We start from the raw sequence: 13117 nt of genomic DNA, 5'->3' as shown, positions 1-13117 counted from the left end.
TAGATACTCTCCTTCTAGGGAATTGTATCAAAGGTATTGGAAGAAGCCTCCTTAAGAGACATTCATTTTATACAGGATTCTGCCCCCAGTAGTAGTGGTATTATTTAATAGTGTACCACAGGAAGTTGGAAGGCATTTGGAGTATTGCTTGGATTATCGTTTGGTTTGGTTTTGTTTTTGAAAAATCCTACCTCATTCTAAAAGGGATTGAGGCTGTTGAATTTGGCCTGCCCCCTCACACCAGGGACAAAACTAAAGTAAATATAGCTTAATAGTTTCTGTACAGGAGTTCTCCTTTACCAACCAAAAAAACCTTTAGTGATTGGGATGAATCAGAGCACTGATCAGAGATAGCATTCTGCCTAGAGCTGCTGCTTTCAGAGTCATTAAAGGATACCATTTTGATATTTTAGAGTGTACCTTTTTGATCTGAATCCCACATCCAGTTATTTTATCCAAACCACTGATAACCTTCTATACTCAGGTATTTCATCAATTTTAGGGAAGCATGAGAAACAGAAGTACCTGGGCAAATTCATGACCTGTGTTGATCATTGCTGATGTTCTGAATGAAGTGGTCATGAAGAATTATAGAAAGTGCATCTCCCACTCCCATGTGAAGAATAGTAGTTATAAGATAATATGGGTGTTGGTTGGTTTTTGAAGGCCAGGACCATTGGAAGTCATACTATTTATAGCAGTCTAAATCATTACTATTTATAGATCATTGAGGATAGCAGGCACACCCATTCCCCTTTCTATAATGCCTATTAACTGGTTCTTTAGATAGTAGGTTTATTTTGTATCAAATAAGCAGAAGGTTAATAGGTTCTCATTCTAGAAACAGTAATTAAGATCATATCTGTCTATGCATTTACAGACAAATATATTGTTCTGGTAAGTCCTAATACTAACATCAAGTTGAATTTGGCCAACAGATTTTGTTCAATATACAGAGAAATGTATTTGGCCAAGTCTTAATCACTTCTGCGATATAATACTGATTCGTGTGACTCCTTAAGGTCTCTGAGCTCCCACCATGTATGACCATGCAAATGTTACTCGAGAAATTCCTTTAATGATGCGGAAAGACTTCCTTCACTCAAGAATTCAAAAAAAAAAAAAAAAACTTCTTGTAGCAAGTTGTAATAGCAGTAGAGATTTAAACTAGAAAACACAGGAAAATCTTTCTCATTGAGGGCAAGAGAATTTCACCTACACTAAAATTATTAGCAGTTATTAGAACATTACTCTGCAGCCAGTGTTCCTAAGTCAGTCTCTTAATGCCCCTCCTCCTTGCATATAATTTCACCTTTAAGACTTCTGCCCTCTATCTGTAGTCACAGGTAGTTTGGGTCTATTGATGAACTTAGGCCTTTAAAAAAAAGTTGAAATTCTTCCCTGAATCCTGTTCATTTCCAACTGACTGGCAGTACTCTGTACCGTCAAAGTCAGAATACTGGAAACCTTGCACGTGAAGTATAAGGATTAGAAGCATCTAGAATAGATGCATAACCTATGTTGATCTTATGCTGATATCCTGAGGAGTGAGGTGTCTCCAGAGGATTATCCCAGGAACTCGGAAAATCCACTCATTCCGAGAATGCATTTTTGCTTTGATTTGGTCAAGATCGCTCCCCTCGTATGAGAGAGAGGGTGGGGGCTGCCTCCAAGCGCATTCAGCACTATTCTAGATTTTCTCCCCATCGTGACTGAGGGATACTCTGATCATCTAAAGGAGAGTACATGGGGGCTGCACCTAAGTAGTCCGACAGAACGCCGAAAGGGACTTCAAATTCCTTAAGCACTCCTTCCTCCTCCCCGCCCTAAGGCACCAGCCCGATCCAAGATGGCTTCCCAGAAACAGGTAACTAAACGTTGTTTTCGTTTAGAGCGCCCCCAACTGCGGGGATCAAGAAAAGATGCCGAGAGCTCTGAAAGTCCGTGAACTGAGAGCCGTCAGAGCCGAGCTACCGCCAAATTTTATTTTCAATCAGGCATATTTGTGGTTGCCTCAGCCTTTTAGGCCCTCCCACCCTCAAGAGACTTCCTGGATGGCACTCACACTACCCTGCTGGAAGAGGCGGGGCGTAGGCCCTGCCATTGGTGGGTGGGAGCGTAGGTGGGCGGAGCGAGGGAGAATGGACTACTAGCAAGCTAGATTGAGCCGAGGGCTGGCCATGCTCCGCCGGAAGGCGCCTTGTTCTCCGAAAGGGTGAATTGAAACGCTGGCTGGAAAGGAAGCACCAGGACTTGTTCAGGTAGGCTTTCCGCTCACGCCCGCCGCTCAGTGCTGGTCCAAGGGTCTTTGCAAAAGCTGAGGCTCTTAGAATTGGCTTCCATAACTCATTCTCCTCCTCGCGCCCCCGCCCTCTGCCCGTCCCCCAGTTGTAAGGGATCAGGTGCTGGGTGATGCTCTGGACTGAACCATTCTCCTTTGTGAGAGGCCGGGGGAGAGGGCGGCTGCCGGGCCGAGGGGCCCGAGTCGGGCCGAGCCGCGAACGGGGCTGCGCCGGCCCCTGCGAAGTTTTTAGGGCTTGTCATTGCATTGCTGGGTATCGTGTAGATTTGAGGCAGCTCCTTGTTCCCTTTGCCCCTTCAGAGGAGGGAAAACTCCCCGGCTCCGTTTGGATACTCCATACTTTGGACTCAGAAGTGGGAGGTTAGGGATTTTTTCTTCTTTTTTAATTGCTTTTTTTTTTTTTTTTTTTTTTTTGCATTTTAGCAATAAAGGTGGGTAAGAGAGCATGGGGTGAGCCTGTGCAGATTGTTTTACATTCTTAGGTGTAATTTCTGTGGATCTTTGGGAGAGCAGAGCAGAGCAGGTTTTTGGACGTGTTCAGAGATGTGGGAAGAGAGAAGCTCAAGCCTTGCATCTCCATTGACAAGTCTGCAGAGCTCACTGGTTTTCTGTTGCATTATGTAAACTCTTCAGTGCCAGAAGACCCCTCCCCCTGCCTCGGAGCGAATGCAATTTCTTTATTTACCTGTCTCTAGTGTCGCAGGAAATTTCCCTGCCATTGCAGCAGCTGTGCAGATGCAGAAGCTCCTACCTTTTAAGGGTCAGTCCTAAATGATTAAGGTCTTCAAGGAAGAGGTGAATAGTGGTGTATAGATGTTTAGTGAGCCAATCTCTTTTCAATGACTGAGCACAGTGAGCCAGAAGTCGAAGACTTAGAACTTGATGTCTTTTTCTTTTAAAGAATAGACATAGTGGAACGCCCCAAACACCAGAGGAGCTGCATTATCTGTCTACTACACCCTACCATCACATTAGCATCCACAGATTGTTTACTCTTCATGTTGTTCTGAACCTGTCAGTTCAGTCGGGGATTCTCTAACTGGTTATCCTTAGCATCACGTGAGGTCCTATCTGGTGTGGGGCACTTTAGGTGCTAGAAGGTGAGTTTGTGATTTGAATAACGTTCTCTCTTAGTTCATTAGATAACGTCTTCTGCTTAGGAATTTCTTTTGTATTAATCAACAAATAGTTGTCAGAACAAACTGTGGTCCGCCTCTTAGGGCCAGAACATGGGACGCTTCTCATTCCAAGTATTTTGGGTTATCCCACCCCTTAAAAGAAAAGAAAAATTATGATAAGGGAAACAACATTTTTCATTTGAGAAGTCAGGTCGCAAGAGCGATATGCCAGTAGGTCTGCAAGGCAAGATGAAAGACATTGGCCAAAGAGAGGGTAGCTGTGTGTGTAAAGACAGGCTTGGGGGAAGGTTTAAAACTGCAGTAGTAAAGGAGTAGTGGATTGGGATAAGGGATTTGATGGAGCACTGCATGGGTACTTGCACAGTTGTCACCTTCCCCATGTGTGATCTATACTGTGCATGTGGCCTTTTTTTTTTTGCGGTACGCGGGCCTCTCACCGTTGTGGCCTCTCCCGTTGCGGAGCACAGGCTCCGGACGCACAGGCTCAGCGGCCATGGCTCACGGGTCCAGCCGCTCCGCGGCATGTGGGATCTTCCCGGACCGGGCCACGAACTCGTGTCCCCTGCATCGGCAGGCGGACTCTCAACCACTGCGCCACCAGGGAAGCCCACATGTGGCCTTTTGAGTGTGTCAGTTCCCAAACTGACAAAATCCATTTAGACATGGATAGAAAATGATAGAAATAGAAATCTGCTGAGCTGGTCGTGAATCACCAGGAAACACAGATCTTGTATTTCCTGGGACAGCCTTCTCTGCAGCACCCGCTGGGTGATGGGGTGGAAGAATGTTGGTATTGTGGTAACCACCACTTCAGAGTTTTGCTTGTAACAAGAAAAATTTGCCATTTTATGTAAAGAGTTGATTTTTTGAAGGTAAGGTAGGATGGCGATGGGGCTTAGTCTTTAAAAGAAACCATTGTACACATCTCCTTTGGAAAGGGTGCAGTATTTCTGGGCAAAACTACCTCTTAAGATTAATTTGTGGGTGCCAAGCACTGTGCTTGCTTACTGAAAGAATGGGATTTGATATTCTCATCTGTGGAAGGACTGTAACGTCTTCACAGTGTTCAGATGAATACTAAATGCTTTGAAGATATTGTTTGTCCACAGTCCTGCAAGAGTTAAGCTATCTTCTGAGCTTAGGTTTAGCCTAATACCTGAAGGATAAACAGAAGGCAGATATTTTTCTGGACCCTCTACCCTCACCCCTAGAAGTCACTCCACTTCTGGAGTTGCATTCGAGCCAGCCCCTGATCTGTAGGTCTTTGCTCGACCTACCCTTGCACTACTGTAACCAACTTAGTATTTACTATTTTACTTTTAGCATTCAGTCTATTGATAGACTATCGTTTCATATCTTACTCAGTTTAACTTTTTGTATCTCCTCTTTAATTAATTATTTATTCTCTTTCTCACAGAGTTGGTGCTCTTCCTTTCATCCTTCTGTTACAATTTTGTTCACTTTGCCTTTTGTTTTAATTCACTTACATTGTCCCTTTTTGCATCTGTCTTGAGGCTGCTTAAGAATGCAGAGATCCTAATTTTCAAAGTATACTTCCTTTGGTGCCTAACACCCGAGTAACAGTTGTATTTCTGTTTTTTGTTTTTTGGGGTTTTTTTGGACCGCACAGAGCGGCATGTGAGATCTTAGTTCCCTGACCAGGGATTGAACCCGCGCCCCCTGCAGTGGAAGCGTGGAGTCTTAACCACTGGACTGCCAGGGAGGTCCCAACAGTTGTATTTCTATATAACAGAGCTGTTGTATGAACCATTTACTATTGCCTAAAGGTTTATTTAACCATTTATTACATTTTGAATTTTATCCTGGATAACCTTCCCCCAGCATTAACCTCTGTTTTGTGTGTACACTTGTATGAAGTTGTAATTTGGCTCTGTTTTTTGCCTAAAAAACTAATTCATTTTGTCTTGAAGATTTTCATTGTCTCTGTATTGCAAAATAAGTCCACCTCTTTGTAGTCTCTGAGATTTCTCATTAAGCTGTTCAATAGGTAACATTTCTTTTGCCCTTTTATCACCGGTCACTTTCTATCCTTCACTGGACTCTTGGTTGTTGAACGACGCATGAAGCAAAATGCTCAACTTTAAAATATGTTAATTCTTGCTTTCAGATCGCAGCAGGAGACTTTTAAAAATAAAGCACTTAATTTCTACCCACAAATGTACATTACATGATAATAAAAATCCTAGCAGGCGTAAACAGAAAGACTGGCATAGATAATTTCTTTGCATTCACCTTCAGCAGGGATGAATCCAGGAGTGTATTCCAAGCAGTAGAGCAGTGTAGGAAGCCTAGACAATGTTCTAGCCTCTTCCTATTCAGACTTACCAAGTATATTCTCACTAGTTTGTTTGAAAAGAGTTCCCAGAACATGTTCAAGTAAAAGTACAAAAATATTTCAACATCAAACCAAGGATTTTAAACATTACTTACTCTTATGTGTAATTTTTAAGAAAAGATTGGCTTCGTAACTGAAAGAATGAACCATTCCTGATTTTATTCCCTCAGTACATTTCCAGAGAAATTTATTGTGTATGGCTTCTTTTTATTTGGTATTTTCAGACTTTATTTCATTTTAAAAAGGTAATTAAATGACATACTACTGAAATTACTAGATAATAATAGAACTGTGCTTCTTTCCTCCACTGTATGTCAGCACCCTAAATCTGATAGTTCTAATCCTTTAGGCAATGTCCCAATATTCCAGTAATTAGTAACTCCATAATAACAACACCTTTTTGTTTTGTTTTGTAGTTCTCCTAAAACTATATCAGTAGCTCTCTGAGAAAGAATATGTATTAACTGAATTCTTAATTTCACCTTAGAGGAAGGATATTCAAGACCTGTAAAGTCTTTGGGGTTTCTTAAATTGTCTCTCATGGTCATTAGAGAAACCTTTGGAATATCCTGCCTCCTTTTTTCCCTCCACTACATACTTTGGGGATACATTATATCTTTAGGGATTATTCTTTTGGGACATGGGTATTCTGAAGTACCCAGTCCCATTAGTAATATGGGAATTTCTTGTTGGTTCTAGAAGAAATCAGTGATTTCAGTAGTTTGGCTGCCTACTTAGAACCAAATCATAATAGAGTTTTGTAATAGAACATGAAAGTCATACTTCACATATTCTATGATTTTCATGTTCTATTACAGGTATCAGATGTATATCAGATATACATCCATCTAAATAAACTGAATGACTGGGAAGATTTTTCAGGACTTTTGAATAGGAGCTACCAAGTTGCATGAACACTGAACTTTCAGTGTTTTATTCTTTTTTTTAAAAAAATTATTTATTTATTTTTGGCTGCATTGGGTCTTCGTTGCTGCATGTGGGCTTTCTCTAGTTGCACTCTTCGCTGCGGTGCGCGGGCTTCTCATTGCGGTGGCTTCTCTTGTTGCAGAGCACGGGCTCTAGGCACGTGGGCTTCAGTAGTTGTGGTGCACGGACTTAGTTGCTCCGTGGCATGTGGGATCTTCCCAGACCAGGGCTCAAACCCGTGTCCCGTGCATTGGCAGGCGGATTCTATTTTTTTTTTTTTGCGGTACGCGGGCCTCTCACTGCTGTGGCCTCTCCCGTTGCGGAGCACAGGCTCCGGACGCACAGGCTCAGCGGCCACGGCTCACGGGCCCAGCAGCTCCGTGGCATGTGGGATCCTCCCGGACCGGGGCACGAACCCGTGTCCCCTGCATCGGCAGGCGGACTCTCAACCACTGTGCCTCTAGGGAAGCCCGGCAGGCGGATTCTTAACCACTGTGCCACCAGGGAAGTCCCCAGTGTTTTATTCTTCATTGCTTCCACTCAGTACACAGTCATTCTTTGTTTATTTACACATTAGTTTTTCGATAAAGTGTAGTGCTTCTGCCTGTTTTTCAGGTATGCCTCCTGTTGGGGGGACCTTTTCCATGAGGAATTAAATATATATGGGTAGTGGTCACTTCCATTCACTGCTTTCCTGAAAGTCATGGAGTCAAAAGTTGAGGTACCTGGGTCTGGGCATGTGAGCTACCAAGGGACAACCTAGTCAGTTGGAGAACTGTAAGTTCCCACAGGCAGGCATTGTGAAGTAAATGGAGTATTTAGACACTGGCATCGTTCATACAAACACAAAAAATGATTAATTGAATTACCTGCATGTTGGCCTAGCCACCCGTGCTGGTTGAAGTCTGTTCCGTGGTTTTGAGGTTAAAGGGTTATACTGCTTTCTCAGCACAGTAGTACTAAGTCCTTTGATCCTGCCCAGCAGTCCTGCTATTCTAATTATGAAACTTTTGCATCTATTTTAGTATCCCACCATTCTGCTTAGCAGATCAGCTCAGCCAAACCTCTAAGGAGTAATTTTGCTTTGAGAGAAACCTTTAGTGGTACTGTTTTTAAATTATTGGACAGGGAATAATAAATTCCTTTTTATTTGCCTACTGTGTGCCAAACATTGTACATTACCTTTTAATCTTCAGAATAACCCTGGAAATGTATGTGATGTTACTTTCATTTTACAGAAGAGAAAAAATAAGAGAGTGAGGTTAGATCATTTAACCAGGAGTAGGACTCTGATCTGTCAGACTTCAAAGCCTCATTCATTATCGTCTCCCTACATTTAGAAATTCAGTGCTGACCCCTGTAGGAGACCTGTCTTTGACCACAACATTAGACGAGTAGGCATTCCATAGCCTGTTAAAGCTGTGTATTTAGCAGTTGTAGAACCTTGAGAATGTAAAATTTCTTTTTGTCTTTGTATTTCTGTTAAAAGGAAAAAAAATAGTTTCTTTTATTTAACTTAGTTATTTATTTTATTATTATTATTTTTTTTGCGGTACACGGGCCTCTCACTGTTGTGGCCTCTCCAGTTGCGGAGCACAGGCTCCAGACGCGCATGCTTAGCGGCCATGGCTCACAGGCCCAGCCACTCCGCGGCATGTGGGATCTTCCTGGACTGGGGCACGAACCCGTGTCCCCTGCATCGGCAGGCGGACTCTCAACCACTGCGCCACCAGGGAAGCCTTAACTTAGTTATTTTGAAGATAAGATTATGTGAAATACTTTAAGCTCTACAGAGGAAAATCACTTGGTCAGTCTTGCAAATAACTCCATTTTTTAGCCTATGCAAGTCAAACTAGCCAACTGAATTTTCATCAGTCCCATGTCGCTGGGTCATTTTTTGTGCCTAGAGGCACAAGTGTGATAACAGTGTTTCTCCCCCCCAGCCACACATGCTTTTTTTTAGCATAAATGTTGCAGTGAAAACAATCCCTCATAAATAATTGAGTAAGAGTTCCCTAGAGGCCTAGTGGTTAGGATTCCGGGTTTTCACTGCTGTGGCCCAGGTTCAATCCCTGGTCGGGGAACATTGTGCAAGCCATGCAGTGTCCCCCCCCCCAAAAAAAAGTAAGTAAATATTTATATTTTTCTGTTAGGCTGAAAAAATATATGTATACTTGGCCCAATTAAAGTAGGGCATGCGAGGGTGGTATGGGAGAGCATAAAGAGGAACAGGACTCTGTTACCTAAAATATATATATTATGGGGGGAGGGCAAAATGGGCAAAGGGGATCAACTGTATGGCAATGGATGGAAAGTAACTTTGTGGTGGTGAGCACGCTGTAGTGTATACAGAAGTAGAAAAATAATGTACACACGAAATTTATGTAACATTATAAATCAGTATTACCTCAGTAAAAAAAAATTATGTATATCATTATTTACGCTGGATGTCCAAAAGTGGTGTCACACAAGGTAGATATATTAATCCAGTTAGATATTCCTCATCTAGAACCTAGAATATTATTTTCACCTTGGTGAACATGTGCCAGTGAAGAGGAATTTCTCCAGATCCAGTCTAACTTGACCTCACGGCAGTGATCCTTAAAGATTAGGTTCTTACATTCTGTCTTCAGACTTAGACCAAAACTCCAGAGTTTTACTGGAAAAAAATCTACAATGAGGCTGACTTAAGAATGAATCCATGCCCTATTTTTGAGATATATGGGTATGGTTTCATCCATTCACTTCTTGCCATAGTTTCAAATTGGCCACCACTGAGGATTTATGGTCCCAAGCCTAAAGGAGATAACTAAAATTTCATTGCTTTCAATAGTGATTACCACACTATAGAAAATAGTCTTTTATGTGTATTGGATGCAGCTTCTTTTGCTATACCTGAAAGCTGTGTCTGCTACAGGTCCTAAAAAGTGAAGATGCTTAAGATTTTGTGATGCCTCTTCTGAATGTTTCTGGTAGGAAATGTGTCACTGCCTGTTTACTATCTCAGCAGTCTGGAGAAGCCCTTGGTTTTGGTCAGATACCTCTGCATTACCCCTCCACAGCCCCACTACCACACACCTTTGGCTGGAAGTTGAAAATGCATTCCTTCACAGAAGTACACTGAGTGCCCATTACCACCTGATAAGCCAAGGAAATATTGTAATAAGTCATACACAGGCCTTGCCCTTATGCAACTTGCATTCTAATATGGGGGTGAGGGAGGATGGATATCAAACAATGAATTATATAATCAGTTATTCAGTACTACAAAAGAGAAATTATGGATGTTACAAGAGAATTTGTAATAGGGGCATGTAGCCTACACCATAGTATAGTTGGGTGGTTAAGAATGTGACTTCAGAAGCCACATTGACTAAATTTGAATCTGGCACCACTTTTCATTAGCCGTGGAATGTTGGGCAAATTGCTTATCTTTCTGTGCCTCAGTTTCCTCATCTGTAAAATATAGTTATTTCAAGTTTAAGAAAATTGAAACTGCTGATGCATTTTCATTGTTTAGAAGAGGGCCAGGTACGTAATGTACATTCAACAAGTTTGACTGTTTTTTGTCTGGGAGCTCAGGGAAAGCTTTTCTTTGAAATGACGATGTTGAAATGAGCTTTGAAGGATAAGTAAGAATTAAATAGGGAAAATCGATGGGGAACCAGTTAGAAGGCAATTGCAATAGTCCAGGGAAGTGAGGATGGTAGATTGATCCAGAATGGTAGTAGAGGCAGAAGTGGATGGATTTGAGGGATGTTTAGGAGGTAAAGGTAGGATTTTAAAATATTGGTTAGGAGTGGTAAGGAAGAGAGTTTCTGGTCTCTACAGCCATGACTGAATAGGAGATGCTGGAGGATGATTACCCTCTGTGTGTGTGTGTGTGTGCGTGGTGGTGTGGATGGAGGAGACTACCAAGGAATCAGTCTCCTTGAGGTAATAAGCCTCAAGCTTATAGGGAGAGTTGGACGAGTGGGTCAGCCAGGGAGACTGGAGAGACTATCAGGAAGAGCTATTGGGTAAGCAAGTGAATAAACAGGCCTGGAGTTCAGACGTCTTGCCCAGAGATATAAATGAGAGACATAAGTATATAGATAGTTTGTTGAAGAAAATAATGAATTGAGACCTTGTACGTGAATTAGACCTTCTTGAAAAGAAAGTATAGAATGAAAAGAAAAGAAGGCCTAGGACCAAAGCTTGGTGAACTTCAAGAATTAAAGGCCGGTAGAGGAGAAGAATAGCAAAGGAGAATTGGCCAGAGAGGTAGAATGAAAATCAGAAAAGTGTGATGTCCTGGAAGCCATTAGAAAAAAGTGTTTGGGCGGCGAGGGTGTTTCTGAAATCTTTATGACCCTTCCTTGGCACCCTGAGAGTTTTAATTTAGGTCTCTCACTACTCAAAGTTGGATGCTAGTGACTTAGAACATCTGTAGCAGGTTAGGCTGACTGAAGCCGGTTAGTTGAACATGATCTTTAGATGCTAGAATCTAAAGTATAGTTATTCCTGTTTGCTGTAAATTAGATTTAATGTAGAGGAAACAAGGGCTACAGTGCATATTCAAGCTCAATAGATATTAGCCTGCTGAAATTAATGAATTATTTTGAATTCCATTCATCTGGGTGGTGATTCCCTCTAAGGCTGCCTAGCATCTCCAAGGTAGGTAGAGACACTGGCAAAAACAGTTTTTTTCCAAATAGTCTATCCAGCAACATTCGTTGAGTACCTCCTAGAAATAGTGGTTACATACCAAGAAGTGTGCGAGATGTTTCATTAATCCTCATTAATGGCCCTGTAATTTGACCCCCCTTTGTACACAGGAATGAACTAGACTGAGATTTATTTACTTAGTGGGACAGAAATTTGAACCCAGATCCCTCTGACTTTAAGCTCATCATACCTCCACATACAAATATAACTAAAATACGAAGTAGAAGATAATTATCCCCAAAGAGTACTTAACAAAAATACTATGAAAGCTCATATGGGACTGATTACTCTTAGCTTGACAGTGAAAAGTAGAGATGCATTAAATCCAATGGACATTTTAAAGTTCTTATATTATTGGACATTTTTGCTTTGTTCAATGCAATTGATCGCTCTTTCCCTCGGCAAGACTCTACTGTCTTTGCTTCGGTGATATTGCACTCTCTGCTTCTCTAGCTTTGCCTTCTCTACCTGCTTAGTAGGTGTGGCTTATTCTGATTCTTAAATCCTGATGTTCTCTTGGGTTCCCCTTTAGCTTTTTTCACTCTACACCGAAAATCTCAAATTTGGGGGTTTCCAGCTAAGTGTTTTTTCTAACGCATAGTGTTTAAAACATTTAAAAAAATTAGTTGTCTGCATTTAAAACCCAGAAGATTTACATAAAACTCTGTATTTCTGGCTTTTGAAAAACCTGAAGTTCTCTCTCAATCTTGGATGTGTGTTTCCATATGGCAACACTTAACTAGAGCTGAATAGCAGCTGCTCTCTTTGGAATGGACATCCAGTTCTTCACAGACCCCTCACATTCTCTGTTGTCTCCCCAACAGTATTGGTGCAGTGTTTCATATACTAGCTCTGCTCTTCATACTCCCTGGGTAATCTCCACTCTTAAAACTATTTTGATACTGATAACTCTGTCACCAAGCCAACTTTTATATTTATAATCCAACCTTCTATTGATTATCACTACTTAACATGCTATAGGCAACTCAGACTAAACATAGCTGAACTCATCTTTCCCTGTAAACTCTAGGTTTTACCAATTTTTATCCCCTAAGTATTATTCCGCTCTGGCCTTTCCTTCCTATCATTACCTTTTGAACCACATTGCTATGATTCAGGCTCTAATCATCTTGTTGGTTGCAAACAACAGAAATCATCTTTTGGCTAACTTAAGCAGAAGGGGAACATACTCGAAGGATATTGCGTGGCTCACAAAATCAGTGGGAATGCTAGAGAATCTGATTTAGAAAATGATCTGAAACCAAGGGAAGTTGGAATCATGGAGAATGTGGCCAGGATCATAGCCCTGAACAGTCTGTTTATGATGCTGCAGAATTCCAGTGTCTGACATTGCTGAATATTGTCTAACTGGTTGGTTCTGGATCTTTGTATTACCACTGCAAAGTCAAGGTTTTCCACAGGAGTGTCCACTTAGACTAGGCTAGGTCATGTGCGTACTTCTCCGACAAGGAGAGGAGATGGGACTCTGCCCCTCATTTCAGTACCCCCACCCACCCATCCCAGCTCTATAGTGGGGATTAAGATCCACTCTTCCATTGAAGACTTTTAACCTTGCGCTATTCTCCCAATATAGGAAGGGGGAAGCAGGAAAAAAAAAACCCAGCAAGCATCCACAATACAACTCTTTTCTGGACTTACCACAGCAGCCTCCTGACTACTTTCTGT

General features: G+C 41.8%; 1 protein-coding gene across 4 annotated transcripts in view; it reads left to right on the top strand.

Moving 5' to 3' along the window:
* The first annotated feature begins 2177 nt into the window (after positions 1–2177).
* Positions 2178–13117, top strand: part of CHD8 (chromodomain helicase DNA binding protein 8) — a 56961-nt gene continuing 46021 nt past the window's right edge. For all 4 annotated transcript variants that reach the window (XM_082619405.1, XM_082619401.1, XM_082619402.1 and 1 more), the window contains exon 1: positions 2178–2261. The gene's annotated coding sequence lies outside the window, so the exon portion shown is untranslated. The remainder of the gene's footprint in view (positions 2262–13117) is intronic.

Source organism: Mesoplodon mirus, assembly GCF_964341445.2.
Source record: "Mesoplodon mirus genome assembly, chromosome: 4".
Taxonomy (NCBI): Eukaryota; Metazoa; Chordata; class Mammalia; order Artiodactyla; family Ziphiidae; genus Mesoplodon; species Mesoplodon mirus.
This window is presented reverse-complemented; position numbering and strand designations above follow the sequence as displayed.